Below are 14,467 nucleotides of genomic sequence, written 5' to 3' on the forward strand. Positions count from 1 at the left end.
TCCAAGAATGTTATGTGATTTTCTGAAAATTGGCTGTCATTAGACTTCAATAAAACACAATACATAAATTCAGTACTGCAAAAAGCCTGACCACAGTGCTACAAATAATACATGAAACATACAGTCAAAACTCTAGGATTTTTATACTGATAAGAAGCTGAACTGGGAGCTACATGTTATAGATCTTTAAATGTTAATGCTTTTATCATTTAACTGTCATAAGTGTGGCATTAACGTAACAATCCCTGTATGGTCAAACAATATTCTTGACATATACTGCAACACACACTAGAACCAATCTCAAAAAGACATTAATAAATCACTAGATAATGGCTAAGAAGTCAAAACTGCAATAGTGTATCCAGGAGGAAATAAATAACAGTCAGTGACAGGAGCATTATCACTTAAACAATTCTACATTAATATCACTTGGAATAAAAGAAAATCATGACATATTACAGATCATAAACCTCTGAGTTCTGTAACTTTTACAATATCAATAATAGCACCTACCATGATGAAGGAATCATCTACAAACAAATTCGTTGTACAACAATTGGCACCTGCATGGCACCATCTGATACCAAACTGTTCATGGGCTATCTAGAGGAATCCTTCCTAACCACCAAGAAGCCCAAGCCCCTCATCTGGGGCCCACCCATGTAGCCAAATGGGTTAATGTGACCTCTTCTGGGACAGGGAGGTATGCCAGCCCCATATCAAATCAGCCCAGCGATGAGGGGTCGGTGTGCTGTCCAGTCTTGATATGGTTTTCATGTCATTCCTGACATCCGGGTTGGTGAAAAATGCGTTAGTTCCCATGTTCCACCTTCGATACATACTGTGTGTAAATGTTAAGTACGCTTTCTCATTCCTGCATGCAGAATTTACTCTATATGAAGACAAATTGGGTACACTGCTTCTTTCTTGGGGTGAATAGGAGATGATGATGTTAGCTCTTTGGTCTCCTTAAACACTTACTCAGTATCAGCAGCCCCTCACCTGCTTCAGATGCAGTGATGACATCTTTGTCCAACAAGCCATCTTCCTTGATATCATCATCCACCTCAGAAATGGCTACATCAGTACCTCCATCCACATCAAACCTACCAGTCACCAACTATACCTCCACTTTGACAGCTGTAATCCATTCTGCATCGAGTGTTCCCATCCGTACAGTCTAGCCATGGTGATTTCTGCTACCCCTCTGCCCCTCCGTCCCACATGCCTGCTGTCTGGCTACCAAGGAGCACCATGTTGGTAGCCCTGTTCCAGGCAAAATGCATGAATTTTGTGCTCTTGTTCAGATAAGTGATTTAAACTGAAATGAAACTTTGTTTAATACTGATAACTAATTAAAGATTTGTATTAGTGTGTTTCCAAGCTTACCATTAAAGGTTTCTCTTTTCTTTGGGTATTATTCCCGAAAACAAGAAAATGTCATAAAGTAGAGTTAAAGTAATATTTTTGTTTACATTTTAGTGCAGTAAAGTTAAACAATCTCATTTAATTGTTGTTTTTTCTGTTCAGCTAGTGAAGTTATTTGTTAAACATAGCGTGAATTTAACTTTCTGGATCAAAAAAGTGTACATGTAGTAGTTTTGTTTGCATATAGCTGCGAGTAGGCCTAGTTTTTGTAAATGTGTTTTCTTGTTTTGCAGTAATTGAATTGCTTTACTATCATTAAAGTGTTAATTTTGTCATGGATGAAAAGTGCCTGACTTACCATAGAATTGTTTGCTCTGGGGTTTGGTGTGATGGACGCAGTAGTTTTTTCCATTGGGGTGACTGTAGTGGTGTGGGAATTGGAGACTCATCAGTCATTCTAACAGTATTATGAAAAGGGTAGTTGCCATGCATCATATAACTGAGATGCTGAGTTGGAGGTAGGCACAACAAATAGACCATCAGAAAGTGAGCTTTTGCCCAACAAGGCATTCGTTGGAAATAGACAATATACATTATGTGTGTATATGTTGTCTGTTTCTGATGAAGGCTTTGTTGGCCAAAAGCTCGCTTTCTGACGGTCTGTTTGTTGTGCCTATCTGCGACTCAGCATCTCCACTATATGATGACTGGCAACTATCCTTTTCATAATACTGTTACATGCCATCCTGGATTTTCCATTGTTTCACCAGTGATTCTGTAGGATATGTAGTAGAGATAGGAAGATAGTGGAACAGGAGAGGAAAATTGCAGCCCTGCTGGCTCAGTTACATCAGGCTGGGAAAGATCTGGACAGGTTAAGGAGGGAGAAGTATAAAGAGGGGTGGGAAATAGCAACAGGTAACAGAAGAAACAGGCCTAAAACTTCATCAGACAGCTTTGTGGTGAATGGAAAAATAAGTAGGACTTGTTGCTTCAGTTAGAAACTGATAATCCTCAGGCAGAGCGAGGTGTAGACAGAGTGTAAGAAATGTTCTGTAGAAAATTGAATAAGAGTGTAGGAAACTCAGCAAAGAGAAAGAAGGTTTCGTTGTTATGTAGTTCTCATGGCAGAGGTGTAGGCAACTTCTGCAGGATGAATTAGGGTCAGAATGCCAGGTCATCAATTTTTTTAAAGCCAGTGCTGGTCTGGTTTGTAAAAACTTTGCTAGTGAAGACACTATGGTTATTGTGGATGGGTCAGGCAACTGTATTGACAGAGATCCTGGATACGATAATAGAGTGTGATGTGATAAAGATTGCATCAGCATCTAGACATACCAGTGTGGACTTTGTATCTGTACTGAGATGCCGTGACCCATGACCAACCTCTTTTGAACTCTTCTGTGAGGAGAGTTAACATGGAAATGGAACTGGTGCTTAGGTCAGGTGTGGGGTCACATATTGGTGTGGCTCCTTCTTGATTCTCTCAGTAGGTGGGATTGTACAAGGCATGGTCTACATTTCAACAGGAAAGGGAAGGGTTAACTGGCTGGGCTAACAGGAGGAAATTTCTTGTGGTGGTGGTGGTGGAGGGTCACTGCCATGAGCGGAAAAATAGCAGTAGTGGTTACAGATGTGGTAGCAGCATCTTTTTTAAGCTATGTAGGACAGAAGAAGTTAAGTTCTAAGAGAAATAGAGAAATCAGGATTGAAATGAACCTTCAGCTTGAGAAAGAAACTAAACAGCATAATTCTGAAACATTAGATCAGAAAACACAGTTGCTGGCTAAAAATTTTCACCAATCAGCAGCAATTTTACTTCAACCCAGTTTTTATCTCAGTTAATGTGAAATGCCAACTATCTTTTGTGTGCATGTACAACAGAAGGAGAATTTCATAATAAATCATTCACAATGGTAAGTTTCTACCAAGTAACAGCAAGTAATTTGAATCTATAGTTGAATTCTTTTATCTCGGCGGCTTGCGCATGCCCGCCCAGACGCGGGAGATTGCCAGTTGCATATGACGCACGCGCCAAGAGAAGTAGCGCCATAGTGTAACATACTTTGCAAGCTTAGGTTTAGGGGGGAGCGCGCAGTTCATGAAGTAAAGCCTCCACGGCCGCATTAACCCTATCGCTGCTACAAAGACATGTACCCTGCATTCCGCGCTGTGCGCAATTTTGTCACTGCACTGCTCGCCTGTGTAGACACATGGTGTTCCGGCTGCTTTGACACTCTTATCAATTGATTTCACAAAAACTATTTGGCCCAAAAATTTGATTTCTACACATCTTCTTAACTGATACCTTCCCTCCATAAATGACTTAATTTTGTTTCGATATTCAACGCAGTTATTATGCAGCATTAAATATAGTAAACCTTTGCACGTAATTTTGAAGAGTTTGCAGAGATAAAAGTCCATAGAGTATACTTTCCGTATGGTCGATTTTAGTTGCCACAATGTTGAGAATGAAATGTGGACAAGATACCTAAATTTCATATAAAATTTACTGTATAACAATATCTCATTTAATTTAAATAAAGATGTGTAAAAATCAGATTTTTGTGAAATCGAATGATAAAGTGTGTCAAAGCAGTCGGAACACCATGTGTCTGCACAGGCGAGCAGTGCAGTGATGACAAAATCGCACACAGTGCGGAATGCGGGGAGCACGTGTTTGCAGCAGTGAAAGGGTTAATGAAGAGACAAAGCACCAGAAATTTAAAAAAAATTGCATTCAAACGAATAAAATTTGTGAAGTAAGACACTTTGATATTATTTTTAAATAAAGAAAATATTAAGCACTGCACAAGGCTTGAACTCTTAACATTTCACTTACTAGCCCAACGCCTTAACCGTTACACTAACACAGCTTGTACCACAATAAAACTCCTTGAGGAGTCTAACAGGTCATGAAAATTACTGACAAACACTGTTGGTATGACTATGAATTACTCACACTTCATCGAAGTACAATAGGAAATAAACAATTACCACTGTTCTTTATTGCGGAAAAGCGGTTCGTGAGGTTGATACAAACACCTTTCCTTGCTATCGCCTGAATTAGGAGTCTTATTGCTTGTTTTGTTTAATTAATTAACAGACTATGAAGCAATTGGTATAGAGAATGCTTTTTCCAAAGTTTCTATAAAAGGAAGTCTGCTATCAAGACATTGCTTTTGTTCTATTACTTTATTTATGACTGAATGTTTCTAAAACTGAAGACACTCGTCTGTACTCTGCTCTGCAGTCGAGATCTGGCAACGTCGTTCTCTGTTCATTGGCTGACTGTGTTTTGTGACATCAGATGCACAGAACGAACCTAAACTTCGCCGCCAACACAAATTACGCGCACTTTAGTCATAAATAAATTTGAAGCACTGTTGGCCTATTTAACAACAAGAATTAAAAAAATGTGGTTGCTGGTGATTTTAATGTTGATTCTCTTGAAACCTCTCCCAGTAAGAACTTATTACAGTTAGCAGCATTGTCATTTAACATACATACTGTTATCTCCCCAACTAGAATAGATAAGGTCTCAAAGATGGGCATTGATAATATAATTATAGAAATATCTAATGAACAAAATTATATTATAAAACCAATAATTAGTATCCTCTCAGACCATCACATTTTGTTAATTTTGATAAATGTTAATGCTGATCAGGATATAAAATCTACTAAACCTGGTTCCAAAGGGTAGTCAGCAAGCCAAAAAATGTGTGTTTCAGGAAACTCCTCAAAGATATGAATTGGAGTGGTGCATGCAATGCTCATAACATGAATGAGAAATTCAATACTTCTATTAATAATGTCCATAACTTACTTGAAAACTATTTTCCCCATAACTAACCCAGATTAGACAAAAATATATTAAAAAAAGGGCATGGATTACTACTCAAGGAAGAAAAAAGGAAACTCTTATCAGTCAGCTCTGTTGTAAATTTTATAGATTATTACAAAACATATTGCAAACTATTGAAGACAGTAATACAGACATCAAAGTAAATGCATTACCAGAAAGGGATAGTCACATCAGATAACAAAATAAAGACAATATGGGATATAATGAAGGAAGAGACTGTAGAATCAGAGACATAGAGGAATATATAGCATCAATAGTAAATGATACATGGGAAACAGATGTGTGCAGTGTTTCTGAACTTTTCAATAAGCATTTCCTAACTGTTACTGAAAAGATGGGGTTGTCAGGTTCAGCAGATGCCGTGAAAGAATGTCTCTGACCAGTCACTACAAATCACTACAATAATATGAGTATGACTCTCACATCATCAGTAGAAGTAATTTCCAACATAAAATCCTTAAAATCAAAAAATTCTAGTTGCTATGGTAATATATCAACAAATTTGATTAAATAGTATTCCTTTGAGTTTGGTTACATTTTAAATTATTTGTGTAGCCAGTCTTTTATCAGTGTAACATTTCTTGAATGATTGAAATATGCTAAGTAAAGTTTTATATAAGAAGGAGATGAAGAAATACCGTCAAATTTCCATCTGATTTCACACATTCTCAAAAATTTCAGAAAAGCTATATACAGTCCTCTTTTTAACCATCTGACCACAAATAAAATATTATACAGGTCACAATTCATTTTTCTTAGGATATCAGTATTGAGAAGGCTATGTACTCATACAGTGAGAATGAACTTAATTTATTACACAATAAATTACAGACTACAAGTATACTTTGTAATGTGTGAAAGGCATTTGACTGTGTAAATCACAGTATCCTTTCCAGAAAATTAGAAAACAGGGTGTATCAAAAAGAATATCTGATTTTAAAAAATCATAACTATTATATTATTTGAGATATGTGCATTAACAGTGTACTGTTGGAAAGAGCAAGTGCTTAAGTTTTACATGGTTCCTGCTAGGTAGAAGCAGCATGCACCAGCTTCAGTTCTAGTCAAAACAGGTGACTGGATAACAGAAAGCATTTTGTGTTCTGCATTTTGCACAGTTTGTGTCAGTAATAACTGTTCAGCGTGACTTTCGTACTAGGTATGGTGTGGCTCCTCTTACAGCACAGAGCATTAGACGATGACATGAACAATTCCAAGAAACAAGTTGTTTGTGTAAAGGCAAGTCACCAGGCTGTCCCTGAGTACCTGACACAGATGTTGACTGCATCTGCCATAGTTTCACAAGGAGTCCACAGAAATTCATATGCCATACAGCTCAACATGCCCCCGATGTCCATCTGGGGTGTGTTGCATTGATGTTTACACATGAAACCATACAAAATTCAGCTACTGCAGTCTCTGCATGAAGGTGACAAACAACAATGTTTGCAGTTCTGTAATTTTGTTCTTAGCAAGATGTAAGATGACAGTTTCCTTCCACACTTAGTGTTTAAAGACAAGGCAATGCACTATTTAAATGGAAAGGTGAACCATCATAATATGAGAATATGGGATATGGAACAACCTCATGAAATTTTACAACATGAGAAGGACTCTCCAAAATTTAATGTGTTTTGTGCAGTCTCTTGGGAGAAGGTGTATGGTCCATTTTTCTTTGCTGAAAACACTGTTACTGGAAACATGTCTCGATCTGCAACAAATTGATGCATGGTGCAGGGGATGGCAATTGAATATTCTCACAGCCTCTGTCACCTCAATTCTCCAACTTCCTACCTACACGTGGTGCCCCTGTTAAGCCGAACAACTCAGCAAAAGGTTGGGTAACCGACCCCAGTGGGAAACTGAGTCGGTGAGCAGAGAGGAGTTGGAGGACAGTGGAAGGCAGCGGGAAACCACCACTGAACTATCCCAAGAAAACCCCATGGCTTCGCTCAGCTTAAAATGTTCCGGAGTTTCAAGTTCCCCGATCGGATCTCTGGGGGGAACCAGGTTGAGAGGAGCTTCACGAAGACCAAGATGGTGCAAAGAGAAGCACTGCATACAAACATGGAGTGTAAGATTGATGTATCAAGGAAAACTAGACATAGTGAAAAGAGAAATGGAGAAAATTAACATCAGCATATTGGGAATAAGTGAAATGAGGTGGACTGGCATGGGAGAATTTGCTTCGGATGGCCATATGGTGTATTATTCTGGGCACGATAACAACAGAAGTAATGGAGTAACCTTCATAGTTAGTGATAAAGTGAGAAAAGCTGTAATGGAATGCAAATATAAAAATTATAGAATGATGTCCATCAGACTTCAAGGTCAGCCCCTCAACATCACAGTAATTCATGTTTATGCGCCAACAACCGATGCTGAAAAGGAAATTATTGACCAGTTCTATGGAGATTTACAAGAATTACTACTGTCAACACCTAAAAAGGATATCGTCTTCATAGTTAGAGATTGGAATGCAAAAGTCGGAAATTAAGCTGTAGAAGGTATAACAGGGAAATATGGTCTTGGTACAACAAAAGAAGCAGGACAGAGACTCCTAGAATTCTGCCAAGAAAATTAATTGATAATTACTAATACACTGTTTCAACTACCAAAACGACACCTGTATTCCACCAGATGGCCAAAACCGGAACCAAATTGATTACATACTTTGTAATCAGAGGTGGAAGAGCGTGGTTCAGTCAACTACAACAAGACCTGGGGCTGACTGCAGATCAGATCATGAGTTCCTGATTGCAAAATTTTGGCTGAAACTTCAGAATGTAGCAAAAAGTATCCTAACTTGCAGATTCGACCTTAACTCTATACCCTCCGACTACACTGTAGCGGTGCAAAGCAGATTTAATGTATTAGAGCTGGAGGTCAAAAGCACACAATAGATGTGGACAGAAGTAGCTAATACTGCCAAGGAGGCCACAAAGAAACACATTCCCAAGAAAAGGAACAGCAAGAAGACTATATGGCCATCAGTTGCACTGCAAGTTGCAGAAGAACGAAGGAAAGCAAAGATCAAGGGAGATAGATCAGCTATGTTTGAATTAAATAAAGGTTTTCAGAAATTAGCTAGAAGAGATAAAAATATATTCTTTAATGAACAGTGCAAGGAAGTTGAAGACAGTAACGGAATGGGGAAGACAAGAGATCTTTATAAGAAAATTAGAGAAATTAAAGGAAAATTCCAGCAAAAATTGGAATGATAAAAGATCTGAGTGAAGCAGAGGATATTAAGGAACGATGGGCAGAATATGTAGAAGACCTATACAAGAAAGGACTGCATAATTTACTGTTACTGGATCGCCATCTGACTGCTACATCAAACTGCGACATGAATATACTTACTCTGTTTTACTGTACTCTATTAACTGCTGGTGGGATGTCATAATAAGTAGCTGTATTTATTACCAAAGCTGATGTTATTCTTTAATTGCAAAGAAAGGACTGCATAATGACAGGGCTCCTACCGCTGTTGTTAATGTTAATTTAGAACTAGAGCCAGATATTTTGGAGAGCGAAATCCAGTGGGCCCTTGAAAATATGGCTGATAACAAAACTAGTGGACATGATGAAATACCAGCAGAATTGTTTAAAGTCACTGGAAAGGATGCAGTGAAAGTGCTGCACTCAATATGTCAAAAAATATGGATCACACAGCAATGGCCAGAAGACTGGAAAAAATCAGCATTCATCCCCTATCCAAAGAAGAGAAGTATCTAAAGAATGCTCAGATTACCGAACAATCGCACTTACCTCACATGCTAGCAAAGTCATGTTGAAAATCTTACAAAATAGACTTCGCCAGTATCTAGATTGAGAGCTACTAGAAGAACAAGCTGGATTTAGGAAAGGAAGAGGAACTGGAGATCAAATTGCTACCATTCGGTGGATTGTGGAAAAACCAAGAGAATTCCAGAGAGATGTGTACCTCTGCTTTATTAACTATGCCAAAGCCTTTGACTGCATCGATCACAACAAATTATGGAACGTACTGAAAAACATGGGTGTACCAGATCACCTCATTCATCTGATACGGAGTTTATACCTTGACCAAGAAGCCATGGTGAGAACTATGTATGGAACAACGAAATGGATAAAGATTCAGAAAGGTGTCCGGCAAGGCTGCATACTGTCACCATACTTATTCAATCTGTATGCAGAACATGTTATGAGGAATGCGAGGCTAGGTGAAGGAGAAACAGGAATTAAAATAGCTGGAATAAATGTAAACAACCTCAGGTACATGGATGATACAATCCTGTTGGCAGAAAGTGAAGAAGAATTGAGAACACTCTTGATGAAGGTGAAAGACAAAAGTGAAAAGGCTGGTCTTAGGCTGAATGTGAAGAAAACGAAAATTATGGCAACTACACCTACCAATTCGTGGGATATAGCAGGAGAAACCATGGAGGTAGTGACTACATTCAGTTATCTCGGTTCCCAGATCTCTGCTGATGGCGACTGCAGCCATGAAATCCGGAGACACCTGTTCCTGGTAGACAGGTGATGTCAAACCTTGACAAGGTTATAAGGTCCAGAGATATAACACTAGCAACAAAGATCTGTATTGTGAGGGCTATGGTCTTTCCAGTTGTGATGTATGGATGTGAGACCTGGACCATTAGAAAGGCTGAACGGCGAAGAATTGACTCCTTCGAATTGTGGTGTTGGAGGAAACTTCTTAGAGTTCTGTTGACTGCAAAGAGAACCAACAGATCAATATTGGAGCAAATAAAACCAGATTTCTCCCTAGAAGGTCTAATGTTAAAACAAAAGCTGACCTACTTTGGACTCAAAATGCGAAGGCATGCCTCGCTGGAAAAAACATTAATGCTGGGGAAGATTGAAGGAACTGGAAGAAGAGGACGTCAGAGGATGAAATGGATTGATGGCATCACAGAAGCAATGTGTTCCAACCTGGGAGGTCTATGGGAGAAAGTGCAAGACAGGAAAAAGTGGCGTGATTTGGTTCACGGGGTCATGAAGAGTCGGAACAGACTAAACGAGTAGAGAGAGAGAGAGGCATTAGGAGTGATTTAAAATGGAATAACCATATAAAATTAATCGTTGGTAAAGCAGATGCCAGACTGAGATTCATTGGAAGAATCCTAAGGAAATGCAGTCCGAAAACAGTCCAAAAACAAAGGAAGTAGTACACTTGTTCGCTCACTGCTTGAATACTGCTCATCGGTGTGGGATCCGTACCAGATAGGGTTGATAGAGGAGGTGGAGAAGATCCAATGGAGAGCAGCATGCTTCGTTACACGATCATTTAGTAATCGTGAAAGCATTACGGAGATGATAGATAAACTCCAGTGGAAGACTCTGCAAGAGAGATGCTCAGTAGCTTGGTATGGGCTTTTGTTGAAGTTTTGAGAACATACCTTCACCAAGGAGTCAAGCAGTATATTGCTCTCTCCTACATATATCTCGCAAAGAGACCGTGAGAATAAAATCAGAGAGATTAGAGGCCACACAGAGGCATACCAACAATCTTTCTTTCCACGAACAATGCGAGACTGGAATAGAAGGGAGAACTGATAGAGATACTCAAGGTACCCTTCACCACAAACTGTCAGGTGGCTTGCGGAGTATGGATCTAGATGTAGATGTAGACGTAGATATGCTTGAGAACTTTCTTTCCCCACAGTTGGATACTGATTTGAATGACTTTATTTACCAACAGGATGGTGCACCTGGCATCAGGAAGTGTGGGAATTTTTAAATCAAAGGATCACTGAACAGTGGTTCAATCACATTGGACCAAATGATTAAATCTTACATTACTGGCCTCCAAGGTCACCGGACCTGACTGTATGTGATTATTTCTTGTGGGGGGGTTTATAAAATACTCTATTTCTGTGCCTCCATTACAAACAACAATGAATGAACTGAAACATCACACAACAGCAGCTGTGGAAGCTGTAACTCAAGATATGATTGCTACAGTGTGGGAACAATTTGAATACTGCCGTGCATTTCAAGGGGTTCATACTGAACACTTGTGACAAGGTATGAAAAAAACTTTTTGAGCTTCCCATTCATCAAATACAAAATTCATTGTATATGTTTATTAGTTTCAGAAATATAGACACACCAAATTGAATGATTATTTCTGATACACTCTATATTATGGTGTAACAGGAAATGCTGCAAAATGGTTCAATGCTATATCTCTGACAGAAAACAAAGGGTGTCAATAGGAAAGAGATGTGTATTAAGATATCAGAAATCATCCAACAGGGAACCAATAACAGTGTCCCTGAAGGTTCCATCTTAGGGCCTTTTCTTGTGTATATCAATGGCCCTTCATCAGGTACAGTACCAGGTGCCAAATTTGTTTTGTTTAGAGACGATACAAACGGTGCAATAAATAGTAAATCAAGTATAGTTTTAAAAAGGTTGGCTAATGTAATTTTCACGGATGTTAATAAATGGTTCCTATCCAATTCTCTGTCACTAAACCTTAAAAAAAAAAACATGCTGTATACAATACAGAACTTGATGCACAAAATATGATGACAAGCAGATAGAAGAAGGTGAAAGTGTTAAATTCCTGGGATTCCAGCTTGATAATAAATTTGACTAGGAGGATCATACCACAGAATTACTGAAACTTCTAAACAAATCTCTATTTGTTATGTGAAATTGTCAGACAGAGGTGATATAAAAATAAAAGAGCTAGTGTACTGGTAACATGCTTACTTTCATTCTATAATGTTATACAGGATATTTTCTGGGGTAACTCATCAAGCCAAGCTAAAGTGTTCTGAGCCCAGAAAGTGTGCAGAAATTTTCAATAATATGCGAGCAGCCATAAAAAGTTTGACTCATAATAAGGCACAGTTTGAGAAGAAACTGAAGGAATTATTGATGGCCAATTCCTTCTACTTTATTGATGAACTTCATATCTGAACACATTGATAAATTTATGCTATCAATACTATGACATAATGTGAAATTGTGTACAATCTGACTTCTGTACAAATTTTGTGCACTAGTGTGATCAGTGTAAATAAGTGTTGTAAAACGTTTCTTTTTTTCACTCGATGTGTGGCTACAATAGCCTATGAATTATCATATGCACCTAAGTTTAGTGAACATTTAATATTTGGTTACATATTTTATATTATTTTAAATGTATATATGCTTAAAGTCTCTCTCTCTCTTTTTGACTGATTCTACATCTTCAAGGGCAATTTCATTTGGGATCTGTGGAAGGTACATTAGCATGTTGTTGTTGTTGTTGTTGTTGTTGTGGTCTTCAGTCCCGAGACTGGTTTGATGCAGCTGTCCATGCTAATCTATCCTGTGCAAGCTCCTTCATCTCCCACTACCTACTGCAACCTACATCCTTCTGAATCTGCTTAGTGTATTCATCTCTTGGTCTCCCTCTACGATTTTTACCCTCCACACTGCCCTACAATGCTAAATTTGTGATCCCTTGATGCCTCAGGACATGTCCTACCAACCGATCCCTTCTTCTAGTCAAGTTGTGCCACAAACTTCTCTTCTCCCCAATCCTATTCAATACCTCCTCATTAGTTATGTGATCTACCCACCTTATCTTCAACATTCTTCTGTAGCACCACATTTCGAAAGCTTCTATTCTCTTCTTGTCCAAACTATTTATTGTCCATGTTTCACTTCCATACAAATACTTTCAGAAACGACTTCCTGACACTTAAATCTATACTCGATGTTAACAAATTTCTCTTATTCAGAAATGCTTTCCTTGCCATTGCCGGTCTACATTTTATATCCTCTCTACTTTGACCATCATCAGTTATTTTGCTCCCCAAATAGCAAAACTCCTTTACTACTTTAAGTGTCTCATTTCCTAATCTAATTCCCTCAGCATCACCCGAATTAATTCGACTACATTCCATTATCCTCGTTTTGCTTTTGTTGATGTTCATCTTATATCCTCCTTTCAAGACACTGTCCATTCCATTCAACTGCTCTTCCAAGTCCTTTGCTGTCTCTGACAGAATTACAATGTCATCGGCGAACCTCAAAGTTTTTATTTCTTCTCCCTGGATTTTAAAACCTACTTCAAATTTTTCTTTTGTTTCCTTTACTGCTTGCTCAATATACAGGTTGAATAACATTGGGGGGAGGCTACAACCCAGTCTCACTCCCTTCCCAACCACTGCTTCCCTTTCATGCCCCTCGACTCTTATAACTGCCATCTGGTTTCTGTACAAATTCTACAGAGCCTTTCGCTCCCTGTATTTTACCCCTGCCACCTTCAGAATTTGAAAGAGAGTATTCCAGTCAACATTGGCAAAAACCTTCTCTAAGTCTACAAATGCTAGAAATGTAGGTTTGCCTTTACTTAATCTTTCTTCCAAGATAAGTCGTAAGGTCAGTATTGCCTCACTTGTTCCAACATTTCTACGGAATCCAAACTGATCTTCCCCAAGGTCGGCTTCTACCAGTTTTTCCATTCATCTGTAAATAATTTGTGTTAGTATTTTGCAGCTGTGACTTATTAAACTGATAGTTCAGTAATTTTCACATCTGTCAACACCTGCTTTCTTTGGGATTGGAATTATTATATTCTTCTTGAAGTCTGAGGGTATTTCGCCTGTCTCATACATCTTGCTCACCAGATGGTAGAGTTTTGTCAGGGCTGGCTCTCCCAAGGCTGTCAGTAGTTCTAATGGAATGTTGTCTACTCCCAGGGCCTTGTTTCGACTCAGGTCTTTCAGTGCTCTGTCAAACTCTTCACGCAGTATCGTATCTCCTATTTCATCTTCATCTACATCCTCTTCCATTTCCATAATATTGTCCTCAAGTACATCACCCTCTATATACTCCTTCCACCTTTCTGCTTTCCCCTCTTTGCTTAGAACTGGGTTTCCATCTGAGCTCTTGATATTCATACAAGTGGCTCTCTTTTCTCCAAAGGTCTCTACAATTTTCCTGTAGGCTGTATCTATCTTACCCTTAGTGAGATAAGCCTCCACATCCTTACATTTGTCCTCTAGCCATGCCTGCTTAACCATTTTGCACTTCCTGTCAATCTCATTTTTGAGACGTTTGTATTCCTTTTTGCCTGCTTCATTTACTGTATTTTTATATTTTCTCCTTTCATCAATTAAATTCAATATTTCTTCTGTTACACAAGGATTTCTACTAGCCCTCGTCTTTTTACCTACTTGATTCTCTACTGCCTTCACTACTTCATCCCTCAGAGCTACCCATTCG

The 14,467-nt window shown here is 38.6% G+C and overlaps 1 pseudogene; it reads left to right on the plus strand.

Annotated features, from left to right (window-relative positions):
- The first annotated feature begins 1,186 nt into the window (after window positions 1-1,186).
- On the plus strand, window positions 1,187-8,139 carry LOC124795785 (annotated as a pseudogene).
- The last annotated feature ends 6,328 nt before the right edge of the window (window positions 8,140-14,467 follow it).

This window comes from Schistocerca piceifrons, chromosome 4 (assembly GCF_021461385.2).
Source record: "Schistocerca piceifrons isolate TAMUIC-IGC-003096 chromosome 4, iqSchPice1.1, whole genome shotgun sequence".
Taxonomy (NCBI): domain Eukaryota; kingdom Metazoa; phylum Arthropoda; class Insecta; order Orthoptera; family Acrididae; genus Schistocerca; species Schistocerca piceifrons.